General features: G+C 45.8%; 1 protein-coding gene and 1 long non-coding RNA gene across 3 annotated transcripts in view; one reads left to right on the top strand and one right to left on the bottom strand.

Annotated features, from left to right (window-relative positions):
• The window catches only part of LOC126355778 (tyrosine-protein phosphatase Lar), a 1814905-nt gene that overhangs the window by 1612363 nt on the left and 174744 nt on the right, over positions 1–27798 (bottom strand). The window lies entirely within an intron of this gene.
• LOC126355779 (uncharacterized) overlaps positions 1–27798 on the top strand; it is a 297536-nt gene that overhangs the window by 102383 nt on the left and 167355 nt on the right. Inside the window, exon 3 of the long non-coding RNA XR_007565529.1 lies at positions 18820–18940. This is a non-coding gene — a long non-coding RNA (uncharacterized LOC126355779). The remainder of the gene's footprint in view (positions 1–18819; positions 18941–27798) is intronic.

Raw genomic sequence — 27798 nt, 5'->3', positions numbered from 1 at the left:
AAGATGGTACCTGTTCTTTCGGACATGAGTATAATGGGCAGGGGCACTCTGAATATGATGCAGGATAATAAGTTGGGAATGTGGCCCTCACGGGAGGCGTGCCAGAGATACTTCCCTGCACTCGCAATATCCTCTGTGTCCTCGGTGGCTCAGATGGATAGAGCGTCTGCCATGTAAGCAGGAGATCCCGAGTTCCAGTCCCGATCGGGGCACACATTTTCTACTGTCCCCGTTGACTTACATCAGCGCCTGTATGCAGCTAGGGGCATTCATTCCATTGTAATTTTCTTTTATTACAGTGCATATTTCCTCCAATGAGAAGTCTATTTGTCTGTGATTTAGTGACTGGTTTCAATTTCCACCTATGCTTCTGAGCCGTGGTAAAAATTGCTGTTTTGAAGAGCGCGCCGCTGCGCGTTGTGTGAAGCAGTCGGCCTCCGTTTCTGGCGGTGGCGCCGCTGTGGCAATCGGAGCTTTGGTGTCTTCCTATGGTGGGAAAGGGGAAAGGTTGCCTGTTCACGTGCATTTAAGGGGCGCCATAAGCTCGGTAGGAGGTCAGTCGGGCGAGTCTGGTCAGTTGGTCAGTCCGAGTGATGTTGGGTCAGTCTCACATCCCCAGTTGCTGGTCTGTCTCTCGTTCCTATTTGTGCGACAGTGAGTATTTTTCTGTCGTCGGAGTGCTGCAGAGTCTGCGCGTTGGGCCGCCAGTCTGCTCGAGTTGCTTGGGCATCGGTGACTGGCGGTTGGATCGGTCGCTCAGTGAGACACAAGGTGACTTGTCCGCCTTGAGCGTCGGCGGATGTGCGGTCCCCACGTGAGTCCAGTGGGCTCCGCCGTATAGAAAGGGGTAGTGGCTTCGCGGTTGACAAGAGAGCAACATGAGTCGAACCACGACAGCGGTCGGCAGCGGACGGTTCGGGAGAGCGTTGGGGATGCTGCGCCAGGTCTTTGCCAGAAATCGCAGTTTATTAGAAGTTAAGTGATCGGAGATATGTTGTTTCATTTACTTGTTAAATTCTGCTTGTTTTCGTGGTCAGTCTGTCGTCCCCAGCTTGCTCGTCTGTCTCTCGTCCGCATTTGTTAGGCAGTTAGTGTCTATCTGTCTGTCGGTCTGTTGTACGTTAATAGCTGCCTCTCTCATGTTTGTAGGATCTGGTGTTAACGAATTTATTGCTCAAGGTGTAAAGGCAGATTTTTGAAATATATTTTTATCTTGCCTATCATCTTGCACGGTGGTGTATGTGTAATGTAGAGCATGTTACTATATTTTATGTAAAACTGCATTTTATGGATTTTATTTAAATGGTCATTTTAGTATATAAAGTTGCCACCCTTCCACCGTAAGAGTTCTTTTAGAAACAAGTTGCATTTTCGGTGGCAAATAATTTTAATGTGTGTGTTTTGTACCATTTCCATCCCTCTTACGGGGTGCATAGCTTATGTGTGTGTGTGTGTGTGTGCGTGTGTGTGTGTGTGTGTGTGTGTGTGTGTGTGTGTGAGAGAGAGAGAGAGAGAGAGAGAGAGAGAGTTGTTAAAATTTTTAGTTTAAAGTAATCTGGTGTGTTGCAGATTTGCACCAGTGTAGTCTTTCAGAGGTTGTTGTGAGGAGTCGTGACTACGGCCTTGTTAAAAGGGAGCGGCAAGATTCTCAGCCCGAAAGCTCATACTATCCAAATACATATATAATAAAAAAATAAGGTGTTTCTCCCTCTGAATAAATTGAAACTTGATATTTACATGGTGCTTTTGATTATAATTTTAAATGTTTCAAAAAAATAAAAAAAGGGGCTTTTTGGAATAAAATTACCATTTATTTAAAAAAAATTAATTTGTTTCGTCAGTTACCAATTGGCAACTACTTCCACGCTTACACAGTGTGATTAAATGTGTTAATGTTCTTAATGAATCGCTAGTAAATAAAGTAAATTCTAAAGAAATGGTTTTGATAGTAAATTCACGGTACAGCTACGTTCTTATGCTGTAATTTAAAATAATGTTTCTTACACTGTGTATACGAATGTGTGCATTAATGTCCTCTTTTCGCTACTGGAGTATTCACCACACTTTCTTTTGCGGTTCATAAAAGTGTCGTTCCATATCTTTCGTATATCGCTCCCAATACAGGTCTTTTAATTTCCGCATATCCTTGTTCAACCGATAACGGATGATGTTACACTCCGTATAACCGCTTAGATGTTATACATCGTATAATCGGTTACTGCCAGTGCCGAACTCTGACTGGCTGTGCTAATGGTTTGCTAATGAAACACGTCGCCTTCGCCGGGCAGCGGCTGTAGCTCGAGGCGCCGCCGCTACGCCTCCACAGTCCTCGGGCCGCATCGACCCCGGCCGCGCAGCAAGGAGCCGGGCCGCGCGTTATTTCGCCGGCGGGCGGCCAAGTGCGCGCGCGTTGTCCCCAGATAATGCGGCAGGTGGCGCGCTAGTGCGACGTCGGGCTCCCGCGGGAGCCCTCCGCTACTGGAGCAGGGAGGGAAAGCACCCCGCAGGCGCAGTCGATACTCGGCCGCTCGCAACGCGCCGCTCCAGCGGCAGGTTAATACCGGGCCGGCGGCTCGGCTCGGCCCACCACCGCCACCGCGCGCAACAATCAATCACTGGGGCTTTCACAGCCGTTCCGGCGCTCATTACTTAAAGGGAGAGCGCGCGGCGCCTGACGTCTGCGCCGGCGGACTAAGCCGCAATAACGCCAGTAATGTGTGTGTGTATGCGCGCGCGTGTGTGTGTGTGTGTGTGTGTGTGTGTGTGTGTGTGTGTGCGTGGGAGCGAGAGCCCGGAGCTGGCGGATCGAAACAACGCCGCGCGCCCGATGGCTGCTCCACTCGGCGACGGCGCGGCGGGGCTTCCCCGGATTCTGCCCAGGCGCGCCAAGGCAGGCGGGCCCACCTGCGTGCTGACAGGCTCCATCCTGAACTCCCAGCCGCGCCAGTCGTCCTCGTACTTGCTCGGGATGCGAGAGCCATCGTGCAATTGCGATGATGCGTTAGTCTTTCCCAAACCTGCCTCAATAGTATTGTTGGCGGGTTAGTGATTCCCATGACGGCAGCTGTTTTCAACCACTTGCTCGAAATAAACTTGCTAAAAATCCTTGCAAGAGGCAATAATTTCTAGTATTTAGCGGCCAACGGGAACGACCAATGAGAATGGCTGCGTTCTGCTCTGAAGACTGAATGTATGAATGGCCCGTATAATTAAAAATCTGGAAGCAAGAATTTACGCACAACCACTCACAATGGAAAAAATTACGCGTCTCGAATGCACACGCCGTCATCATCAGAAATATCTTAACATAACTGATACCTGTTACAAACCGGACACAATAGGAAGGACCAGGCCCCTTTGCTTTTTTTCTTTTATCACTCGTTTATTACTTCAGAGAACTACGCATTTCAAGACAAAATTTAACCACATGAAATATTGCTCCCAGCAAAGGTTAACGTAAGCAGTGACAAAACTTAGTTCTCTTAAGGGTTTCTGCTGGCAACAAATTTTAAGGAGGCAATGTAAGGTTTATATCAGTTCAGCTCAAACACGTAGCTAGTGATTGAATCACGACACAGACACTTTAACAATGTCGGCAACAAATAAATAGCGTGAATTTGTACTCACAGTAACCAACTAATCTACAGCCTTGCCATTGAATAAGTAGTGGGCCATTTGGAACGAATTAGCAACACCCAGCCACTAGGAGAGTTAATAGCAACAACCTGTAAACGTCTTGCTCCCCATTAAACAAACAAACTTACAGTAATTAAATGAGTAACAAATCAAACATACTACGCTCCACTCAAACTCTTCAGTGGATGCCAAGCCAAAATCAAGATTCCATTAACTGACTAGCACCGAAGTCTCACTAAAGCTCATCCCTGTGTTGCCAGACACACATGCGGCAAACTTACACAAGACAAAATTTTGAAGCGAGCACATCAGTAAAACCGGTAGTGGAAATAACTCGTGCCACTGAAAGTTAAGGTACTATACCGGGGCACAAGGTTGGTGCACAATGAGGATGCCGTAGACTGCACTCCAAAATATTAATTCAAATGGCCAATTCAATATTAAGTACACATAAACCAGCATTAATTAACGAGGAGTGACACAAGGTCGCTCTAAGGAATGACAACACTTAATTGAAAAGATGAATGCCGGAGGCGGCAGTAACATCAAACACATTCTTCGAGTTTTAAACAGGAGTCACTTCTCGCTATACAAGTCAACATTTAACCAAGCACAAGGAAGGAACCCCATAGAGAAAATTCAAATAAAACCCCCAAAAGATTATAAAGGACAGGGAACCCCAACTATTTAAATTTAAAGGAATTAGCTGTCCCCACAGGCAGTGTAAACGCTAAGGCCACACTTAAGAGGCCACCAAAATTGGTTACAAAAAGTCTTATACATTTGCTCCTTTTCTTTAAAGGAACACAAGGCTGCTTAACTTCTGCTGGGCGTCCGGTATGGCTCGTGTAGGATACACCAGGCACCAACCCAAGCAAGGCGGTCGCAAGGCACGGCGAGCAAAATCAGGAGGGCAGACAGGCAGGCAACCATCACATATCCTCCATGCTGGACCGGCATACCGCGTACAACCAATTCCACATATATGTGGTTGCTTCCCACTTCGTACCTCGCGGCGTCTCAGCAGGTAGTCCGAGCAAACGTCAACTGCCACCCGCCCGCGATGCGGAATACAACAAAGATAAGAAACACCAAAGGATCGATAATGGACATCCAAGAGACTGGCGCGCCAGTAACGAGCGCCACGGCTCAATAACAATATATGCACATATACAGTGGCTGTAGCAACGTATGAGAAGGGCAGTGCCTGAGTGGAGATGTCATCTGTATTCAGACGATTCACGTTAAAAGTTTTCCGACGCGATTACGGCCGCACGATGGGAATTAACAGACTTTGAACGCGAAATGGTACTTGGGGCTAGAGGTATGGGACAAACCATTCCGGAAATCGTTAAGGGATTCAGTATTCCGAGATACACAGGGTCCAGAGCGTGCCGAGAATACCGAATTCTGGGCACTGCCTGTCACCACGGACAATGAAGTGGGCGACAGCTTTCACTTAACGCCTTAGAGCAGCCGAGTTTGCGTAGAGATGCCAATGCTAACAGACAAGCAACACTGCGAGAAGTAATCGCAGACGGCAGTGTGGGATGTAGGACCAACGTATCCGTCTGGACAGACGCGGCGAAATCTGGCGTTAATGGGCTACGGCAATAGACGACCGACGCGAGATCGCCTCACCTGAGCTCGTGGCCGTATCAGTTGGATCCTAGACGACTAGAAAACAATGGCCTGGTCAGATGAGCCCTGTTCTCAGTTGGTAAGAGCTGACGGTAGCGTTCGAGTATGGCGGAGACCCCATGAAGCCTTGGACCCAAGTTGTCAACAACGCACTGTGCAGCCTGGTGGTGGCTCAATAACGCTGCGGGCTGTGTTCGCGTGACATGGAGTGGGTCCTCTGGTCCAACTTAACCGATCATTGACAGCAAATGTTTATCTTCGGATACACGAAGACCTTCTGCAGTCATTTATGGACTTAAAGTTCCCAAACAACGGTGGATTTTTTTGTGGGTGATACTGCATCATATCACCGAGCCTCAATTCTTCGCGACTAGTTTGAAGAACAGTTTGGACAATTTGGGCGAATGATTTTGCCAGCCACATCACCCGACATGAATGCCATCGAACATTTACGGGGCATAATTGAGACGTAATACAGGTAGTTCATCTTACACTTCTCATTTTACACCTGTTTTGTAGTTTTCATTTTTGTTTTCCTCTCCAACATTTTACAAAGAGTAAATTTTTTCAAAATAACAATTTAAGGTTGATATATAAATAAAATTTCCTTGTTTTAAGAAGAATATAAAAAGACGATAGAGGAGAGGAGAGATTTTTTAGTGCCATCACCAATTGCGACTGGCGCTGAATGCCTCGGAATGGTTTCTTCGAACCCTTGGCCGCCAAGGTGTTCGTCCGGGTACAACAGTTGGTGCTTTCTTGGCTAGATCGCTTATTTACTGTTATATATCGTCTTCCTCCTCCGGTTCTTTTTGACACTCTGACTGTCGCTGTCCACCCTCTGGAGATTGTTGTTACGTTGCATATACACCGAGAAGCCAAAGAAACTGGTACGCCTGCCTAATATCGTGTAGGGCTCCACGAGCACGCAGAAGTGGAGCATGCTTGTCCATAAATCCGTAAGAGTGCGAGGGGGTAGATATCTATTCTGAACAGCACGCTGCAAGGAATTCCAGATCTATTCAATGATGTTCACGTTTGGGGAGTTCGGTGGGGAGCAACTCTGTAGCAATTCTGGATGTGTGGGGTGTGGCATTATCCTGCTGGAATTTCCCAAGTCTGTCGGAATGCACAATGGCGATGAATGGATGCAGCTGATCACACAGGATGCTTACGTATGTGTCACCTGTCAGAGTGGTATGAGCACGTATCAGGGGTCCATTATGCCTGCGAACACCTCACACCATTACAGAGCCTCCACCAGCTTGGACAGTCCCCTGCTGACATGCACGGTCCATGGATTCATGAGGTTGTCTCCAGACTCGAACACATCCAGCCGATCGAAACAACTTGAAACGAGATTGTCCAAATGACTCTGAGCACTATGGGACTACTGTGGTCATCAGTGCCCTAGAACTTAGAACTACTTAAAACTAACTAAGCTAAGGACATAACACACATCCATGCCCGAGGCAGGATTCGAACCTGCGACCGTAGCAGTCGCGCGATTCCGGACTGCGCGCCTAGAACCGCTAGACCACCGCGGCCGGCTTGAAACGAGACTCGTCCGACCTGGTAACATGTTTCCAGTCAACAACAGGCCAGTGTCGGTGTTGACGGGAACAGGGGAGGCGTATAGCTTTGTGTCGTGTAGTTATCAAGGATGCACAAGTGGACCTTTGCCTCCGGAGGCCCATGTCGATGACGTTTGCTTGAATGGTTCGCACGCCGAGACTTGTTGATGGGCCAGCACTGAAATCTGCAGCAATTTTCGGAAGGGTTGCAATTCTGTCAGGCTGAACGATTCTCTTCAGTCGTCGTCGGTCCCGTTCTTGCACTGATATTTTACCGGATTCCTGACATTCGCGGTACACTCGTGAAAAGGTCGTACTGGAAAATCCCTACTTATGAAATGACTTATCTTAATAATATGACTATTTATATATGTGTTTGGAGAGAGAGAGAGAGAGAGAGAGAGAGAGAGAGAGAGAGAGAGAGAGACTGATTTTTGATTGAGAATTTCACTTTAAGTCGTAAGTGGTACCTGAATTTTTGGTTGCTGTCTCCTTGAATGATCAGCTTCTGCACGAGTTGGTAACGTATTACAATTTGGAGGAAGTTATTGTTCTTTAAGGTTTAAAATACGACTCTTAGTTACTTGGCCGTATTGCGGATAGATTTGAGCCCAAGTTTTCGTAGCTTTTCATACCTAAGGGACTCTTTTCATGAGAAAAGCACACAGACTTTCTTCAAACTACACGTCCTGCTAAATCAAATTTGGTCAGTGGAGTTCAGCACCATACTATTGTACAAGAACATAATCCAATTACTGTAATTAAGAAATTATGAGAGGTTGTTACTTATTGAATGAAAACTATAGAGAATGCATTTCTTTTCCTGTATTATGGTGAAATTTATACACTTACAATTCTGTCGATTGATAGACGGGAACGACAATGAAGTTCATCTCCTTTTCCAAAAACAAGATATTTCTATTCTTCACTTCCAGAAAGTTTGTGTTCATAAATGTTTGGCAACTCTTACACATGCTTTACTCGGTTTTATCGTTAAAATATCAATTTTCATTAAAAGTAACAACACGTTCTGAGCGACGGCCTAGCAACGCGTCCTCTTTCCACAAGATACAGATTAACAGTTCTCTCTCTCTCTCTCTCTCTCTCTCTCTCTCTCTCTCTTTGCGTCCATACTCTAAGATTCACAACTACTGTCGTTGCGGGGATTGCGCGCTAAAGAGTTTGTTGCTGTCCAGCTGCGTTTCACTGCACTCAAAGTAGTTTTTGAATCAAATTTACGTTTATGGTATTTGCATATATTAGTGAGCTTCTCAGAATAAAATCAGAGACAAATTAGTTAAAAAAAGGGGGCAGTGAAGCTCAGATACCATTACAAACTTCATCGCTACCTTGGAGATACTGTGTCCTATCGCTAGTGCGGCGACTATAACACCACGTTCAAACTCACTTAAAAGTTGATAACCTACCATTGCAGCAGCAGTAACAGATCTAACAATTGCGCCACACACTTGCTGTCTTATATAGGCGTTGCGACGACTGCGCCATATACTGCCTGTTTACGTGTCTCTATATTTGAATATGTATGCCTACATCATTGCTTTGGCTCTTTAGTGTAGGTATGATCTCGAATCGGGATTTGGGCACGAGGGTCTGCCTGCTTCAAGCCACTGCGTCGGCTCGCCGTGCGTCTTGCGACGGGGGGCGGTAAATAAGAAGTGCGGTTGCAGTGTATTCACACGAATGTGCGTATACAAATGTTGGTTAAAAATGTTATTGCAAATTTTGGCTCTCACGTAAATCTCAGGGGATGATTTCCATAGTCGGTGAATTAGTACACTGTTCCACACCCGCGCATTTGTTATAGTTTTTGAATTAATTATTCACTCATGAGTATAGTTTATGCTTGGGAACAAAATTATGCGATTACAATATCTTTCACACAGTGAAATAAGCACTGGTGAGACGGTTTACAGTTTTACTTTAATAATAATCTGAATCCGAGCCCCAATAGCAGTAATGTAGGCTGCTATAAACGAAAATTACTCAATCAATTCGAACAGAACGGGAAGTCCCACTGTCCTCTTTGTTCTAGTAGTTTTGGCGCGAAATCACAGATCGCCACATGTTCACTTACGGCGATGTATACCTCGTAATTCGTACTCACACAAATAATCGTAGAACTTCCAGGTCAACAAATATATGCTTGCCCACTTGCACTATTACAGAATACTCTTTGTCGAAATAAATCGGCGCGAAATACAATTCTCAAACGACCACACGGGTCACCCTCCAGTGGGGCTCACTCGCCACCCACCCTCCAAAACAACTGACTAACGACTCACCCCTGGCCAGGAGATGACACCCTTATATAGGTTCGGATGCCGCCCTCCCCCCTGGTTAAGCAAGTACCAATCTCACCAGTTAAGGCTACAAATTTTGATACATACATCCATCGACAGAAATAAGTACACCGTTCGAACCGCGCTAAAAAGTACATCTTATTTACTACTTTACATTATTTTCTAGCAATATTCTATCGAGCGCAAATCAAGTTTTAGTTTCTGCAAAATTTCGCCTCTTATCACAAATTTGTTTGTTTAAATGTGTGATGCAAAGTTTTAACACAGAACTGCATATACCACCGTTTATTAGACGTAATCTATAGGCATCTACACATTGCGCTGCTGAAAATCTTCATATCTATAATAATTCATTAATTATGGGCGATAATTTGCTAACAATGAAAACTATTGGAAGTGTATAGTATAGCTTAACTAGTTTAAAATACGTGTGATGCCAAAAAATGGCTCTGAGCACTATGGTACTTAACATGTGAGGTCATCAGTCCCCTAGACTTAGAACTACTTAAACCTAACTAACCTAAGGACATCACAAACATCCATGCCCGAGGTAGGATTCGAAACTGCGACCGTAGCGGTCGCGCGGTTCCAGACTGAAGCGCCTAGAACCGCTTGGCCACTCAGTCCGGCACGTGTGATACCACCCATAATATTATATAGTGCCGTTTTTTACATCGTGCATTTCCTACTGAATTTTATAAACCATTTTCCATCAATCTTTGTTTATTCCTCTTTACGAGCGGTCTAAGGCGCTGCAGTCATGGACTGTGCGGCAGCTCCCGGCGGAGGTTCGATTCGTCCCTCGTGGCATGGGTGTGTGTGTGTGTGTGTTTGTCCTTAGGATAATTTAGGTTAAGCAGTGTGTATGTTTAGAGACTGATGACCTTAGCAGTGAAGTCCCATAAGATTTCACTCACATCTGATCATCATCATCTATTGTTCTTTACGGGCTTAATTATTTATGAATCTTAACATACGACTACGGCACTCGATCCGCTATGACGAAACGTTTTTAATGAGTGCTCGCTCGCCGGCCGCAGTGGCCGTGCGGTTCTGGCGCTGCAGTCCGGAACCGCGGGGCTGCTACGGTCGCAGGTTGGAATCCTGCCTCCGGCATGGTTGTGTGTGATGTCCTTAGGTTAGTTAGGTTTAAGTAGTTCTAAGTTCTAGGCGACTTATGATCTAAGATGTTGAGTCCCATAGTGCTCAGAGCCATTTGAGTACTCGCTCATCCCTGTAAGTTGGTATTTACTATTCTTGAATGAGATTTTCACTCTGCAGCGGAGTGTGCGCTAATATGAAACTTCCTGGCAGATTAAAACTGTGTGCCCGACCTAGACTCGAACTCGGGACCTTTGTCTTTCGCGGGCAAGTGCTTTCATTCTGGAATCCTCGCCCAGACTGTGGCTAAGCCATGTCTCCGCAGTATCCTTTCTTTCAGGAGTGATAGTTCTGCAAGGTTCGCAGGAGAGCTTCTGTAAAGTTTGTTAGGTAGGAGACGAGATACCGGCAGAATTAAAGCTGTGAGGACCGGGCGTGAGTCGTGCTTCGGTAGCTCAGTTGGTAGAGCACTTGTCCGCGAAAGGCAAGGGTCCCGAGATCGAGTCTCGGGCGGGCACACAGTTTTAATCTGCCACGAAGTTTCATTTACTGTTCTTATTAATCTTTCAGTATTCGTGATATTAACCGATTTTGAGGTTACTAGAAAATAGAAATGAAATAAAGATCGACCTTCCAGAAGGTGCATATTGCTGACCACAATGCACTGCCACGTCGCTCTTCACCGTAAGTTTCACAGTTTTCGCGCAATGCCCGAAAAACCAAACACTGCCCCAAGCTGCGGGCCACGTGGCCGTCCGGCAGGTGAGACCAACCAACGGACGGATGCAAATCTCACGTGAGTGTGCCATGCGTTCACTAGAAACATTCATCTAGTAACGGGGGTTTATACCGTCACAGTCTCGACGTCCGCCGTCGGTGTCAGCGCGAAAACTCTGTGGGGACGCGTGAGAAATTCTGCACGAGGCAGGAACTCGGCCGGCCCTACGTCGCTCGCCTATGCTAGGCATTCTGGGACAGGATTGGACGTTATTAATGAAAAGCGGCGGCACCGGAGCACGCGCCAGCTTGTATCCTTAGAAGTAGCGGCAGCCAAGTTCCGAAGCTAATTTAGCCGAGGTGTCTGTTAAGAGAGCCGGCTACAGGTCGTGGCTGCACAAAGCCCCCTAAGTGGCGCCCCGGCTAACAAGGTAAGAAGCCGGGGAAGCGGGGAGCGAGCAGCGCAGCGCGGGCGATGGATGGCGGCAGGTCGGGCCGCCGCGCGGCTCGGCGCGCCCTCTCCGGCTCCCGGCCCCGCACCAACTTGCCGTCGGCGGCAGAGGCCAACTCCGGGGCTCAAGTTGGGCGCGGACGCTACGCTTGATGGATTACAGCGCCGCCGCTGGCCAAGTTGGCGATCCGCGGGCGGACACGGCGCCTGTAATTGGCGTCGCTCTTCCGCCTGCCGCCGCCGCCGCCGCAGGCCGCGCTGGCTTCGTTATGCACCTGCAGCCCGTACCCCGCGCTAGCTTTGTCCTTCATCTTTGATTCAACTTATATAAAAAAAAAAATACTAACATGCAAGGTGCTAGAGCATGTGCAGTTAACGAGATAGTTTACGAGGCTGAAGAGAAACTTATACAACAATATCGACAGGGGATGTGAAACTGATTCCACAGTCATACAATGTAGGCTATCTAGGCCGGTGTTACCGATGCAGTTGAAACTTCAGGGCTGAGAGGCCGTGGTCGATGTATAAAATTTCCACCTAACGTTTCGTTTCCAGCTGCGGGAGACATCTTCTGACGTCGTCCGGCTACTGCCACTGAGGCTCCACGTACTCTCGCATTTACAGAGCGCATAAAGAGCACCACCATTCGTCACGTGATGCCAGGGGTATGCCTGTCATTGCAAGGCGTCATCATTCTCGATTAAAAGTAATCGCTTGTCATTCTGCTGGCTCAACGTCGACATCCATATTTTGTCTAACTTTGAATCTTCCTCTTTTCTATTAAAATTGCTATGGTGTTTGTGAATCTTTATTCCTTCTCTATACATGCGCTCATGATAATGGGCTGTTCGTGCTAGAACGCTTCTCTCATTAAATTTAATTTCGTGGTTCCCATCTCGAAAAACATGCTCAGCTACGGCCGATTTTTCACTGTGTCCTAAGCGGCAGATTCTTTTATGTTCGGGTAAGCGGGTGTTTATATTGGTGTGTCTCAAGATTGTTTTGATCCCATACTTGGGCAGAACTTTCCCGATACGGTCCATGACTTTATCAATGAACGGTAGGAAAACTTTGCCAGTAGGTGACCGTTGATGTTCTGGACTTCTGGCTTCTTTTCTTCTTTGGTGGAGGGATCTATCAATTTCCTTGCTGGTACATCCGTTTTTCATGAAGGCTCACCATAAGTGATTTAATTCATCTTGTAAGTACAGACTATCCTTCTGCCTCCACGCATCCACGCTTCAATATCTGACTTGCTGCCCACGAGAAAATAAACTGTAATGGCTTGCTTGTACCTCGCATACTAGGACGTACCAACCTTAAAATATAGCTATAATTGCCGGCCACTGTGGACGAGCGGCTCTAGGCGCTTCAGGCTGGAACCGCGTGACCGCTACTGTCGCAGGTTCGAATCATGCCTCGGGCATGGATGTGTGTGATGTCCTTAGGTTAGTTAGGTTTAAGTAGATCTACGTTCTAGGGGACTGATGACCGCAGCTGTTAACTCCTATAGTGCTCAGAGCCATTTGAACCATAGCTATAATTATTAGTCTGCAAATGAAGTAAATACTGATATAACGTTGTTCAGTACATTGTTCTCCGTCGTCACTTGAAATATCTGCACTTACACCCCTAACACCCTGACAGATAAATCGTTGTCAGATGAGAAATAGGCGACAAATGATAAAAAATCTTAGGGTCGACTGAGTGTTGAACACCAGACCTATAAATTTGTAGTCTGCAACCTACCCACTCAACCACAATGACAACAGTTTTTTTTTCGTCGTCAATCTTCTGAATGGTTTAATATGACCTGCCCGAATTCTTCTCTTGTGCCACCCTCTTTATCAAAGAGTAGCACTTGCACTCTACTTACAGCTTTACCCTTCATAGCTCCTTTACTAGCTTGCAAATTATTCCCCGATTTCTTCATACATTTCCCTGATTTCTTAATACATGTCCTTGAAAACCCCGCTAAATCCTCTGGGCAGAACAGGTAATTAGGATTGGGGTCAGTTTCACCTTCTAATTGCAATTTATTGTAATTTAATAACACATTTACAACCAAAGGGGCACACAGCCGAACCTAAACCAAATGCAACTCTGTCACGGCTGAAGGTCTCCAAACAAGACAAAAATGCAGTTAAAATATCAAATAAAATAATTAAAAACATATATCACAGCTAGGTGGAAAGCTTCAAGGCAAAGTAGATACTACAGACACATGCAAGGTGCAATACAAATGGCTGAAGGCCACAATCAAATTTCAAAATTTTAAACTATATTTAAAAAAATATAACCATGAGCCTTAAATTTTAAACAGCTGAAAACAGGTAATTAGACACCGGTAAGAAACACAATAAAGACAACGGCACTCAGAAGCCTCCAGGGGGTCGGTCTGCCCTCGTTCACTTAAGTGAGACAGGTGGTGAACCCAACCAAGGGAAAGCCACCGACCGACCGACAGAACGACTTGCTTGCCATCAATCAGTACATGAGAACTCAAACACAAAAGGTTACGAACGTGATAATCCACAATGATGTATGTATTAGCTGTCAAATTACACACCATGTTGGACTGCGACAACAGGTGAGGAAAGGACGCTGCCTGAAATTACGTTAGTGGCCAGGGCAGGTAACCGTAGCACTAACGGCCACTAGGTAGAAAATTCCGCTGGTACACTTGGATTTTAAATACGGTAATGTACTTAATTTCACCCAAAAAGAACAGTGCCTGATTTTACGCCAGTGGCCAAGGCAGGTAACCTTAACACTAACGGCCACAAGGCAGAAAATTCCGTTGGTGCATTCGAATTGTAGTCAACCAATAGTAATAGCACTCAAGCAAAGATACTATGAGAGGGGATATATCGATATGCGCTGCTAGCGCCTCTCATGGTCAGTGACAGTAGTAATTTAAATTAGTGAGATGGAAGTACGTTAAAAACAACGTGTAAAATACATGATGGCGGGAACACGAGCCACGCACGGCTCAGTCCTATAGTCTGGACTTATCTGACATAGCTGCAATATTTCTGTGGCTGCAGAAAATAAATTACCCTACGACGCTCCACTTCATCAATGGGCTCCTATAGCCGTGTTCTACCATACTCTGGCGGGGGCGGGGGCATTTCAATGTATAGCAGAGATACAGACATATAGCTGTGAACAAAGTAAGAATTAATTACATAGCTCTAATTTTTCGAAAAGACAATTACACGAGCACGAGTAATAGTCATACAGTTATAATTAAGTATTAAAATGGTAATAAATACAATAAACACACGTACGAGAACAGGGCTCTGGCTCAATCAACAGTGCTCAAAGACTTTTTATGACGCGCAGAATAAACAAAAGAACGACAAAAAACTGTGCGTACAGTAGCACAAACGTTGGACAGCACGTTACACAAAGTTACCTGCAGTTTGAGATTGTAATCTAATAGGTGCCCATTAAAGTTGCTAACGAACGACCGTTTGCATAAATTCTGCTTCGTATAAATAAGAGACTGGCGCAGGTTACAACGGCGCGTCTAACAAAACAGAGCCATTGGGGCGAGCGCTGCGTTGCGCGGCGGGCAAACACTCGGACCCCCCATACACTGACTGCTCCGCGTATCGCAACTTGCTGCGCCGCCGGGCCGCCTCTTGTTTATCTTTTCCGCTGTGTGTACATCTGCGCAATGCATTAGTTTCCCCTCATTTAGGCGAGCCGCGTCATTTTTAATTCTGCTTTCCGACTCGGGGGAGCGTTCAGTATTTACATCATCAGGTTACGCTCTGCCGTCCATATAATGTGTTCCGTATCGCGTAACTTTCGCAGTTCTCTCCCAGCGGCAGCTGAAACAAGTACAACGGCTTTTAGGAAAGGCGCTTCGGGAAAGCAAAATACCGAACCAGAGAATAAGCAGCTAATACGCAAGGGACGTCTGTTGCGAATCGATTCTGAATATTTTTACAAAGTAGGCAAACTGTAGTAGATCCGAGAATCATTCCATTTCCTCATTAACAATCTATACACAATACTAATGTACCGGGTGATCAAAAAGTCAGTATAAATTTGAAAACTTAATAAACCACGAAATAATGTAGACAGAGAGGTTAAAATTGGCACGCATACTTGGAATGACATGGGGTTTTATTAGAATCAAAAATAAATAAATAAATAAATAAATAAAGTATTGCTAGACGTGTGAAAGATCTCTTGCGCGGGTCGTTTGGTGATGATCGTATGTGTGCTCAGCCGCCACTTTCGTCATGCTTGGCCTCCCAGGCCTAAGTCCGTGCAATTATTGGCTTTGGGGTTACCTGAAGTCGCAAGTGTATCATGATCGACCGACATCTCTAGGGATGCTGAAAGGCAACATCCGACGCCAATGCCTCACCATAACTCCGGACGTGCTGTTCGGAACATTATTCCTCCACTACAGCTATTATTGAGGAATGATGGTGGACATTTGAGCATTTCCTGTAAAGAACATCATCTTTGCTTTGTCTTACTTTGTTATGCTAATTATTGCTGTTCTGATCAGATGAAATGCCATCTGTTGAACATTTTTTGAACGTTTGTATTTTTTTGGTTCTGATAAAACCCCATGTGATTAAAAGCATGTGTCTCAATTTATACCTCTCTATCTACATTATTCCGTGATTTATTCAGTTTTCAAATTTATACCGACATTTTGATCACCCGGTATATGATTCAACCAGAATATGTTTACTAAATGCAAACAACTCTGCTTACAAGGGAACCTCCCCATTGTACCCCCCTCAGATTTAGTTATAAGTTGGCACAGTGGATAGGCCTTGAAAAAATGAACACAAATCAATCGAGAAAACAGGAAGTAGTTGTGTGGAACTATGAAAAAAATAAGGAAAATAATCAAACTGAGTAGTCCATGCGCAAGATAAGCAACATCAAGGACAATATGAGTTCAGGAGCGCCGTGGTCCCGTGGTTAGCGTGAGCAGCTGCGTAATGAGAGGTCCTTGGTACAAGTCTTCCCTCCACTGAAACGTTAAATTTTTTATTTTCAGTTTATGTGTCAAACTCTTATGTTTTCATCACTTTTTGGGAGTGATTATCACATCCACACGAAAACCTAAATCGCGCAAGGTAGAAGAATCTTTTTACCCATTCACCAAGTGTACAAGTTAGGTGGGTCGACAACATATTCCTGTCATGTGGCGCACATGCCGTCACCAGTGTCGTATAGAATGTATCAGACGTGTTTCCCTGTGGAGGAATCGGTTGACCTATGACCTTGCGATCAAATATTTTCGGTTCCCATTGGAGAGGCACGTCCTTTCGTCTACTAATCGCACGGTTTTGCGGTGCGGTCGCAAAACACAGACACTAAAATTATTACAGTGAACAGAGACGTCAATGAACGAACGGACAGATCATAACTTTGCGAAAATGAAGAAAGTAAACTTGTCACTCGAGAGAACACTTGAACCATGGACCTCTCGTTCCGCACCTACTCACGCTAACCACGGGACCACGGCGCTTCTGAGCTTACAGGACTACTCAGTTTGATTATTTTCCTTATTTTTTTCATAGTTCCACACAACTTCTTCCTGTTTTATCGACTGATCTGTGTTCAGTTTTTCAAGGCCTATCCACTGTGCCAACTTATAACTAAATCTGAGGGGGTTGCGATGGGGAGGTTCCCTTGTTAGATTTTCACTCACACTCACACACACACACACACACAAACGCACGCACGCACGCATACATGCATACCACGTCATGCGCGGAAACACCTTCCGAGATTGGGGATCATGTCTTCCTCAAAGTAGTTATGTTGAGAGTTCCCACCGCTCAGTCTACAAATATCAAATTCGTCCCTTCATATATGAAATGCGTCCTTTGCTTACGAACAAAATTACTTCCACGGCGAACAATGCCGAAAAGTTATTTTAGTTTTTCGTCTCTCACAGTGTTTCGAAGAGTAATTTTTACCCGTCCTATTGAAGTAAAATTCGTAATCTTATATACGATAGAATCGCCATTGCTGTACAGCATATTTCAGGGAGTGTAGGAGATATTTCTCATCGAAGCAAAGTATTTGTTGCTTCAATTGCTGGCCTGTACGTTCGCCCTTTAAATTGGCCATACCATGACGGAGCATCAACGATCATCATTTATATAAGTTTTCTTTTTAGTCAAAATCGCGAACAACTTTTATAGTCATTACTGGTTTCGACATCGTGATGTAGCCATCGCGGTTCCTGCGAAGGTTGGTTCCTCAAGTGTACGGGACAGGGTTTCTTACTGGGGACACCATTATTTTCTTTTTTTTTCTCGTAAGTTGGACCACCGATGTAAGCTTTTGAGGGCCTTTGAACACTGATTTAGGTACTTTAGGCACTCACTCCTTGTAGGGCTAAAAGTGTTCTCTTGTTGATTTTTTTGTTGAGCTCGGTTGGGAACTTTATCCCAGAGTGCAGGTTCAACTGTTGCTAGGTCTTCTAGTAGGTTGAGACTGAGTCTGAGCCGATCTAGTCGAAAAGTTTTCCACAGTTGGCATTATGAGTTCTGCGTGGATCTCTATGTTTGTCCACCATGTTGCGTTTAGAACAAGTTTTAGACACCGCTTCTGTAGTACTTGCAACGGTCCTTTGATTGACTCGTGATTCCCCGTGATAAGCATCCATCCAATGTAATGGGTTGAATGTTAGCCTTGTGTATATCGAGTTTGGTGTGGTGCTGCACCTCTTTGCTGGCTAGTACCAGGTATATGGAATGAATCCATGAAATACTTAGTTTTCTGTTCTGCTCCGTGATTACAAATCAAGTGATATTAATTTTTCGTTTATTTTCTTTTATCGTTGGTGTTAGTAACAGTACTACATTTAACAAAATGTTCAAATGTGTGTGAAATCTTATGGGACTTAACTGCTCAGGTCATCCGTCCCTAAGCTTACACACTACTTAACCTAAGTTATTGTAAGGACAAACACACACTCCCATGCCCGAGGGAGGACTCGAACCTCCGCCGGGACCAGCCGCACAGTCCACGACTGCAGCGCCTGAGACCGCTCGGCTAATCCATCGCGGCTACATTAAACAGTCACCGCTACAGTCACCAGTAGTAATTGCAATTGATTTCTACATATCATAGTCCGCAGCTCGTGGTCGTGCGGTAGCGTTCTCGCTTCCCGGGCCCGGGTTCCCGGCGGGGTCAGGGATTTAGGGATTTTCTCTGCCCCGTGATGACTGGGTGTTGTGTGATGTTCTCAGGTTAATTTGGTTTAAGTAGTTCTAAGCTCTAGGGACTGATGACCATAGATGTTAAGTCCCATAGCACTTAGAGCCATCTGAACCATTTCTACATATTATATCTATGTTAGCAGAGATTTGTTGTGTTTTCCCAGGTCCCTGAGGCGTCACTTCTGGAAACAATTCCATAGAGTTCTGCAGAAGTGAACCGTCGTATGGTGCATCCAAACTAGATAGTTCCTCAGCAATGCCTATTCATCAGGAAATTATCTATGAGTAAGTACAACTACAGTTCGTCTTGCAGCTGTCATCATCAATTGTACATTCCATGCTTCAGTAATTGGCCGAGCACGAGCAACTAATTTTACCTACTCTTGATATTAGCTACTCGTGTACTAGTCATTAAAGCGCTAACTACTTCCTGTTGAGCGCCCTAGGTCCGCAAACACACTGTAGTGTGTGTGTGTGTGTGTGTGTGTGTGTGTGTGTGTGTGTGTGTGTGTGTGTGTGTGTAATCTTATGCGACTTAACTGCTAAGGTCATCAGTTCCTAAGCTTACACAGAACTTAATCTAAATTATCCCATGGCCGAGGGAGGACTCGAACCTCCACCGGGACCAGCCGCACAGTCCATGACTGCGGCACACTGTACTAGTCAGCGCTGAGGCCACTGGGTCGTTATTGTTTAGCCTCCTCAAAACGCATTCTTTCTCCACACCTAATGAGGGCTAACTGTACTCGCTGCTTCACACGACCATTTCCCGTTGACTGCTTTCCTACTAGTTTTAGCTATGCTGTCCGAGATTTCTCCATGTTGTAGTTGTGAACTTCAGTTCGAAGACTGGTTTGATGCAGCTCTCCATGAAACTCTATCCCGTGCAAGCCTCTTCATCTCCGAGTAAGTACTACAACCTACATGTATTTTTGAATCTGCTTGCTGTATTCTCTCTCTACGGTTTTTACTCCCCACTCTTCCTTTCAGTAATAAACTGATTTTTTAATGTAAATTTAAATAAAGCTCTGCGTCTTCCCGCCGTTTTGCACCCACCACCGGTAATTCTCTTTTGGTAAATACTGATGTAACGTGAACACGGAGCATAAAATACACATTTTTTTAGATTTGATTTTTAAGTATACACTGCCTGCAGTCTGAAGTATTTTTTCGCGAGAAATATTTGTCATCATTTGCAAATATCTTTGAACGGTTAATCAGCCCAGTTTTCACCCAGACGAGTGTGAGAAAGCCGCCGGAAAACCACAATCGAAGTGGCTGACAGAAGCGGCACGAAGACTACAGAATGGTTTCACTTGAAAAGAAATACGGAATAATTCAATGTGAAAAACTGGAGAAGACCGAAATGACAGTCTTCAATTGGTTTTTCCGATCCTTAGAAGCACCCGCCAAGCGGTGGTTCTTTTTCCAGTGACCAAGCGCTCGTTGTGTTGCCTGTTTTGTGGGTACAAGAAGAGCTTTGTCAAGTGTAGCTGGCTGCACGCAGTCAACACTTCGCTCCGCTACTGCGAACCCAGTCACAAAGCTAGACTAATTTCCTATCTGCTGTTAATCTATTTGAGACAGGAACAATGCTGCCTGTAAGACGAAGAAATTCGTTGGAATTAGGCACACTACGATTGATGATTGGCGTTTGAGCTTCGGCAGGAAGGAAGCAAGTTCAGGATTCCACATCTCATCGAGGATGAGGTCGACAGAACACTAGTTCGAATAGGGGAAGAGTTGGGTAGGGAATCGAGCTCTCCTTTTCAAGGACATCAAACAGGCATTTGGCTAAAGCGGTATAGCGAACCGGCGAAAATCGTTGATACGGATGGCTGGACAGGACTTTGAGCTGCCGTTCTCCAAATGAGAGTCCACTGCTTACAACTGTTCCAATTCGTTCGGTGGGGTCTAAAGTCTGTTTCTAGTAAGTACATAACAACATCAATGAAACACAAGACTTTCACGCAGATGTAGAGCTCGTCTGCCAGAGATGCATTAAAATGCTGAACAAAAGAGCAAAAATTGGCGGACGAACTAATCGCAACAAGAAAGTACAACGCAGTTTTAATCGCTGTTTTGGGCCACGGGTCGAGCGTTTGGACTCATAGGGCTAGAAAGGTGAGGGCAGCACAGGCCTCAACGGCGAGCGCAGAAAAGAGTGCTCCTGCACCCGACAGGCGAGTACAGACCGGCATCGACAGAGGCGCTGCTAGTGATACCACGCCTGCTACCGGACCTACCCACAAGAAAGACAGGCGCACAGTGTTTGCTCAGAATGATAAGGTAAAGGAGAGACTACGCACAAAGGCCACATTAAATAAGGAAATAAAGGCACGCATTGATAGAGAATGGGAATAAATGTGGGACGGGCTGAAAGAGTGCATAAATTACTTTAGAAAACATTCTTTTCGTAGTCCGCGCAACCACTCATGCACCGCGTGGCGTACCTCTTCATCAGAAAGGAACTTCTTTAACACCATTGCATCTTTGAGTGGTCCAAACATATGGAAATCACTTGGGGCCAGGTGTGGTGAGTATGGTGGATGAGGAAGACACTCAAAATGGAGGTCTGTGATTGTTGCAACTGTTGTACGGGCAGTGTGGGGCCTTGCATTGTCATGTTGCAAAAGACCACCTGCTGACAGCAATCGACGTCGCTTTGATTTGCCTGCAGACCCCAGATGCAGATCTGTTTATGATGCACTGGTGACAGTCGTCCCTCTAGGCATGTAATGTTCCATAATGACGCCTTTTTCGTCCCAAAAGAGAGTCAGCACAACCTTCCGTGCTCATGGTTCTGTTCGAAACTTCTTTGATTTCGGTGATGAGGAATGGCGCCATTCCTTGCTCGCTCTCTTCGTTTCCGGTTGGTGGAAGTAACCCACGTTTCGCCCCAGTAACGATTCTTGCAAGAAAGCCATTACCTTCTCGTTAACAGCGCCGAAGACGTTCTTCACGAGCATCAACACGTCGTTCTCTGATTTAAAGAGTCAGCTGCCGTTGTACACATCTTGCAGACACTTCGTGAAACTGGAGCACACCATGCTCAATGTGGTGTGCTGATCCATGAATAATCTGTAAACATGCTGTAATGTCATTCAGTGTCACTCGGCGCTTTTCCTTCACTATTGCTTCAACTGATGCAATGTTCTGTGAAGTCACAACTCGTTGTGCCTGACCTGGACGAGGAGCATCTTCCACTGTAGTCACACCATTTGCGAAGTTCCTACTCCGTTCGTAGACTTGCTGCTGTGACAAACATGCATCACCGTAATGAACCTTCATTCGCCGATGAATTTCAATAGGTTTCACACCTTCACTACGCAAAAACCGCCTAACAGAACGCTGTTCTTCCCAGGTGCAAGTCGCAAGTGGGACGGCCATCTTTATGCTGATACTGCGAAGGTAGGTGTGCAACTGCAGTATGCTGCCACCTAAACGCCATTCTACACGGTGTTTGTAGCACGCTTACCAACTTACAGGATAACGGTGCGAAATTTCGATTTGTTATTACGAAATTAAGGTTTTCATTTGACTCACCCTCGTACGACAAGGCACCATAGACAATTGTTGATGTGGAGATACTGGCATCCTAGAGCACATCGTCTGGAAATGTGGCATTTGACAAGACGTTGCACATGATGACAGCAATGTCTTTGATTATACAAAAGTCTTCACACAATAAGGAATGAGGAACTGTGGCATAAGCTGAACTTATTGAGAACTAAAATATAGCTAATGAATTGCAAGCCTACATTGCTGAGAAACAACCAAGAGGGGAGGTCCTAAATCACGACAATGAGACGCATTACGGCAGAACATCCACCTGCAACAGTCTTCACGAGTCAGTGAGGAACTGCAAGCCTACATGGCTAAGAGACAACCAACTGGAGGCTCTTTATCACGCAATGAGCTGCATCACGGCAGAACATCCACCTGCAACAACCTTTCCCAGTCAGTGATGATGATGATGATGATGATGATCGGTTTGTGGGGCGCTCAACTGCGCGGTTATCAGCGCCCGTACAAATTCTCAACCTTTGCTCTGTCCAATCTTGCCATTTTCATGTATGATGATGAAATGAAGAGGGCAACGCAAACACCCAGTCATCTCGACGCAGGGGAAAATCCCTGACCCCGCCGGGAATCGAACCCGGGACACCGTGCTCGGAAAGCGAGAACGCAACCGCGAGACCACGAGCTGCGGACCGGAGTCAGTGAGGAATTGCAAGCTTACATGGCTAAGAGAGAACCAACTGGAGGCCCTTCATCACGCAATGAGATGCATCACGGCAGAACATTCACCTGCAACAGCCTTTCCGAGTCAGTGAGGAACTGCAAGTCTACATGGCTAAGAGACAACCAACTGGAGGCCCTTCATCATCCAATGAGATGCATCACGGCAAAACATCCACAATCTTTCCGAATCAGAGAGGAGATGAGCCTCAGGGACAACCAGGAAGGATTTCCTGAGGCCCTGAGAGCCATCTCCCAATCTCTACACCTTGGGTGACACAGCTCCTGGGAGTCCTATATTGTACTAGGGGCTAACCATCCAGACAAACGAGGACTCTAGCACGGTTCTCATACCAAGTACAGTGTAGTAATCAGTAGTGTAGTGCTGGACAGTAATGTAGTAAAGAACTATAAAATAAAAAATCGGTTATGAAGCAATGCAGGCCAGTAGCATGTGCCTTCTGGATTCCAGGAGACACACATATGTGCGCCACATGGCCGAAGGGTACAACGTAGATTTGTTAAAATTATATTTTTAAGCAGATATCAATTCTAGGTTTGCTACGACAGTGGCCACTAGCACATTCCTTAAAGCGCACACTAATTCAAAATGTAAAAATGCGTGAGGTTAGAGATGCCACAAAGCTCACGTCAGCAGATCCCACTGTGCATGTACAATACGAGAAGAACAAACCCGTCATTATGAGGATGAGAGGATAAGCTTGGCATTTGTTTTTTTACAGTACGAATATTCGTTTAGAAATTCAGGATGAGCGAGGATAATTGTGTGTTCCTATTGCACCTTGTGCAACAGAAGTTAAGGTTACAGGATACTGTGATGAGAGATGAAATTACTTCTTCCGAGAAGCGGTCGGCTATTCTTAAGATTCCATGTCATTGGCGACTCAAAGTCTGTCAAAAAACTGGTAACACCAATTCTCTTCGAGATCTCAATGATATGTCTTTCTGGGCAGTGCTTTCTTTCCAATTTCCATCTACTGTTGTCTGATGCCTAAGTTCTTTTAATGCACTGCATATTCCGCTTAATGCTGTATCACTTTTCTTTCTACTGTAATGACGCCAAAAAGACACGGGTTAAAGTCCACAGGGTTCAATGAAAACACGTTTTCTTTGGTCCACGCTGCCGAATTTTATGTTCCTTGTTCTCGAAATTCCTTTGTCAGCGCACCTCGGGAGCTGTGACGTTCGTAGATACTGACGTCTTCCCCGCTTCGGCTTCTGTCGGCAACATTCCTGTACCATCGTGTGCGTTTTCACGCTCGGATATAAACTTGAGTACGGTTTCGTGCAACACGCAGCAGCAGGATGGGAGTATCTAGTTTAGACGGTCTTCCCAACTTCGTGGGCCAAAATGAACGTGCGAGAGGTCTTTTCAGCGCCAGGCTGACTCCGATGAGACCACGTATCCCCTAATCGCCTAGCGGCTGCGCCCATCCCAGACCTCTGGAATAACCGTGGCTCTGTAACAGGTTATTCAGGTGAGAGACAGTGGTGACAGCCGCCCAGTTGGCGGTCACAAGAAGGGCGGGTTCGGTCGCCGGCCAACAGAGCGTGTGCGCGGCTGTGTTAATGGTCCGGTCCAGCCTTGTGATCATAGTGTCGGGACGTTGCGGACTGTGGCGGGCCCGTCCAGCAATGGCACAGCCACCCACGCGTAATTAGGGCGTAATGAGGACAAATTATCGCATCCGTGCGGAACAATTGGATCACGGCCGCGTCTCTAGCGAGCACGAGGCGCGCGTGCGGGGGTTGGCAAACGCAGGCGTCGCCCGGCCCGTAACAGACGCCCGCAAAGTGGAGAGTCTAGACACTGGCACCACCTGCAGCCTTTACTAGCACTTGTTTACACGCAAGGAACTGAGTTTGACAGTAGTGGAAGAAACACGACTTGCAAACTTTTGTGGGCAAATATAAGATTCAAACTGTAAGCCAGTGTCTGTAGCAGATTACCCGTCGCTGTCCGGTTACCCAGACCCCTGCTATGTCCAGATCCACAAGGTGAAAAGTATTTAAACCGACGAACTAGTGGGAGGTTGTAGGGGACATAAAAACAAATATTTTTCCCTAATGTCATTTTTTCCTATCAGGATTACATAAACCGATGGAAGCCGTATTACGCTCTTCACTTGTTAGAGGCCGTATTACGATCTTCAGTTGTTAGAGAGCGTATTACGCTCTTCGGCCGCAGGCAACCAGTGTAGTAGTGCATTGTCTCTGTTTACTAATGGAGCGATACACCTGGCGTGAGTAGAATGATATGGTTGGTGCGTAATGCTTAGCGGACCACAACGGACGAGCTGCACAGCAGGTTTATGAACAACAATATCCTAATCGCCGTATCCCGTATCATACAACCTTTGCTACTGTGTACCAACGTCTGCGTGGGACCGGGTCATTTAGCAGATTACCTGGACAGGGACGCCGACGCACGGTAAGAACGATGCAATTTGAGGAAACTGTCTTGGAGCATGTGAAGGGGCATCCTTCAATCAGCACTCGTGCAATTGCACATAACATGGGGACATATCAGACGAATGTAAGAACAGTCCTTCCAGAGCAACTGTTACGTTCATTTCACTTGCAGCGTGTCCAAAACCAGTTGATTACCCACCCAGAACACAGATTTCGCAGTGGTACCTGGAACAGTGTGAAATGTATCCTACATTTCCATCCTCTGTGTTCTTTACCGATGAAGCAACGTCCGGGCGTGATGGAGTCTTCAACATGCACAATTCGCACGTTTGGAGTGAGGATAACCCACATGCCACAGTTACTAGCGCTCATTAAGAGCAGTTCTTCGTTAATGTGTGGTTGGCTCAAATGGCTCTGAGCACTATGGGACTTAACATCTACGGTCATGAGTCCCCTAGAACTTAGAACTACTTAAACCTAACCAACCGAAGGACAACACAGAACACCCAGCCATCGCGAGGCAGAGAAAATCCCTGACCCCGCCGGGAATCGAACCCGGGCGCGGGAAGCGAGAACGCTACCGCACGACAACGAGATGCGGGATAATGTGTGGGCCGGCGTTGTTGGGGACTGTTTAATTGGCTCGTATCTGCTACCTAGGCCATTAAATGGCAGGCACTATTACAATTTTCTCGCCAGAGCATTGCCAGAATTGCTGGAAGACGTCCCGCTCCCTACAAGACAACGCATGTCGTTCCAACATGACGGGGCGCCGGCACATTTCAGTCGTCGTGTGCGTCAATTCTTGGACCGACGGTTCCCACAGACGTGGATTAGCAGAGGTGGTCCTGTACCATGGCCTGCTAGATCCCCAGATATGTCCTCTCTGTATTTTTTTGTGTGGGAGAGATGCACAACCTTGTTTCCGCAACTCCTGTTGCATCAGAAGAGGACCTGGTTGCCCGGATAGTAGAAGCAGCAGGAACAATTCAGGATACTCCTGGAGTTTTTCCCCGTGTCAGACAGAACATGATCCGACGGTGTAACCTTTGTTTACGTGTCAATGGAGGCACTTTTGAAAATCTACTGTAACTGAAATTAGGTTGTGTTAATGTGTCGTCTATTGGTCATAAAAAAAATGGAAAAGTGTCTGTTGGTTTAATTAATTTGCCACCAGAGAAATCTTCCTCTACCGGTTTACGTACTCCTCATAGGAAAAAATGACATTAGGGAAAAATATTTTCATTTGTGTCCCCTACAACCTCCCAGGGTTTGTCGGTTTAAATATTTTTCAGCCTGTATACTGCGCAACTCACCGTACGACGTGTGGCGGAAGATACCTAGCGTACCAGTACAAATCTGTCTCCGCCCTATCATCTGAATACGGTACGTGAGAAGAACATTGACAGTATCTTTCTGTATGAACCAGAATTTCTCTAATCCTGTCGTGAAGCTCATTCCACGAGATACGCACTGACGGAAATGGAAACTGTTACACCAGCTTGACCGAACACATCCTCATATCTGCGAGAAATGTTAATTAAAATGTTACACACAGTATCCCAGGAGCAATGTTCAGTATTGAGGGATATGACAAGAAGTCCAGGAAACATGGGCTCTAAAGTGCTTACCTTGAAAACTACGATGCTGTGAAATAGACGTCCTCTATAGGGAACTCTTTGCATTCCATATGCCGGCCGGGGTGGCCGAGCGGTTCTAGGCGCTACAGTCTGGAACCGCGCGACCGCTATGGTCGCAGGTTCGAATCCTGCATCGGGCATGGACGTGTGTGATGTCCTTAGGTTAGTTAGGTTTAAGTAGTTCTAAGTTTATGATGACCTCAACAGTTAAGTCCCATAGTGCTCAGAGCCATTTGAACCATTTTTTTGCATTCCATATTTTGGGAAGAGATAGTACGGATCAAAAGAAGAAATGTGTAGTAAATATGGGCTCTAAAATGCATACTTTAAGTGCTGTGAGCACTTGGTCATCTTCCGCTACCGAGAAACCATCTCTTCGACTGAACAAGTGTTTACAGCACTTAAGGTATGCACTTTGGATCCCACGTTTACAGAATATTATTATTTTTTGTTTTGTTTTGGCCGGTATGCTCAAAATGCTGAAAGCAAGGAATGTTTAGTAGGAGAGATCTGCTTCATAATATCGAAGATGAAGAAGTGCTCACGGCTCTGATGGTATACGTTTCAGAAACCATGAACAGTGGATTTTTTTGCTTCTAATGATCATTCCCGTCATATCCCTGAATACCGACCATTCCTCCTGCGACATCCTGTATTTATGTGAAATTATTTTCAATGATTTTAATGCAGGCGAAGAACGAGGTGAATACATGATGGCTATCGGCAGTATCTAGCGTTGCTCTAAGGTTTCAGATTTCGATCCCAACATAGTACCCCGGGAGGAAGTCCACGTGCAGCGATAGGCTGTCTTTAGGACTCTGAGGAACG

Source organism: Schistocerca gregaria, chromosome 3, assembly GCF_023897955.1.
Source record: "Schistocerca gregaria isolate iqSchGreg1 chromosome 3, iqSchGreg1.2, whole genome shotgun sequence".
In the NCBI taxonomy this organism is placed as follows: domain Eukaryota; kingdom Metazoa; phylum Arthropoda; class Insecta; order Orthoptera; family Acrididae; genus Schistocerca; species Schistocerca gregaria.
This window is presented reverse-complemented; position numbering and strand designations above follow the sequence as displayed.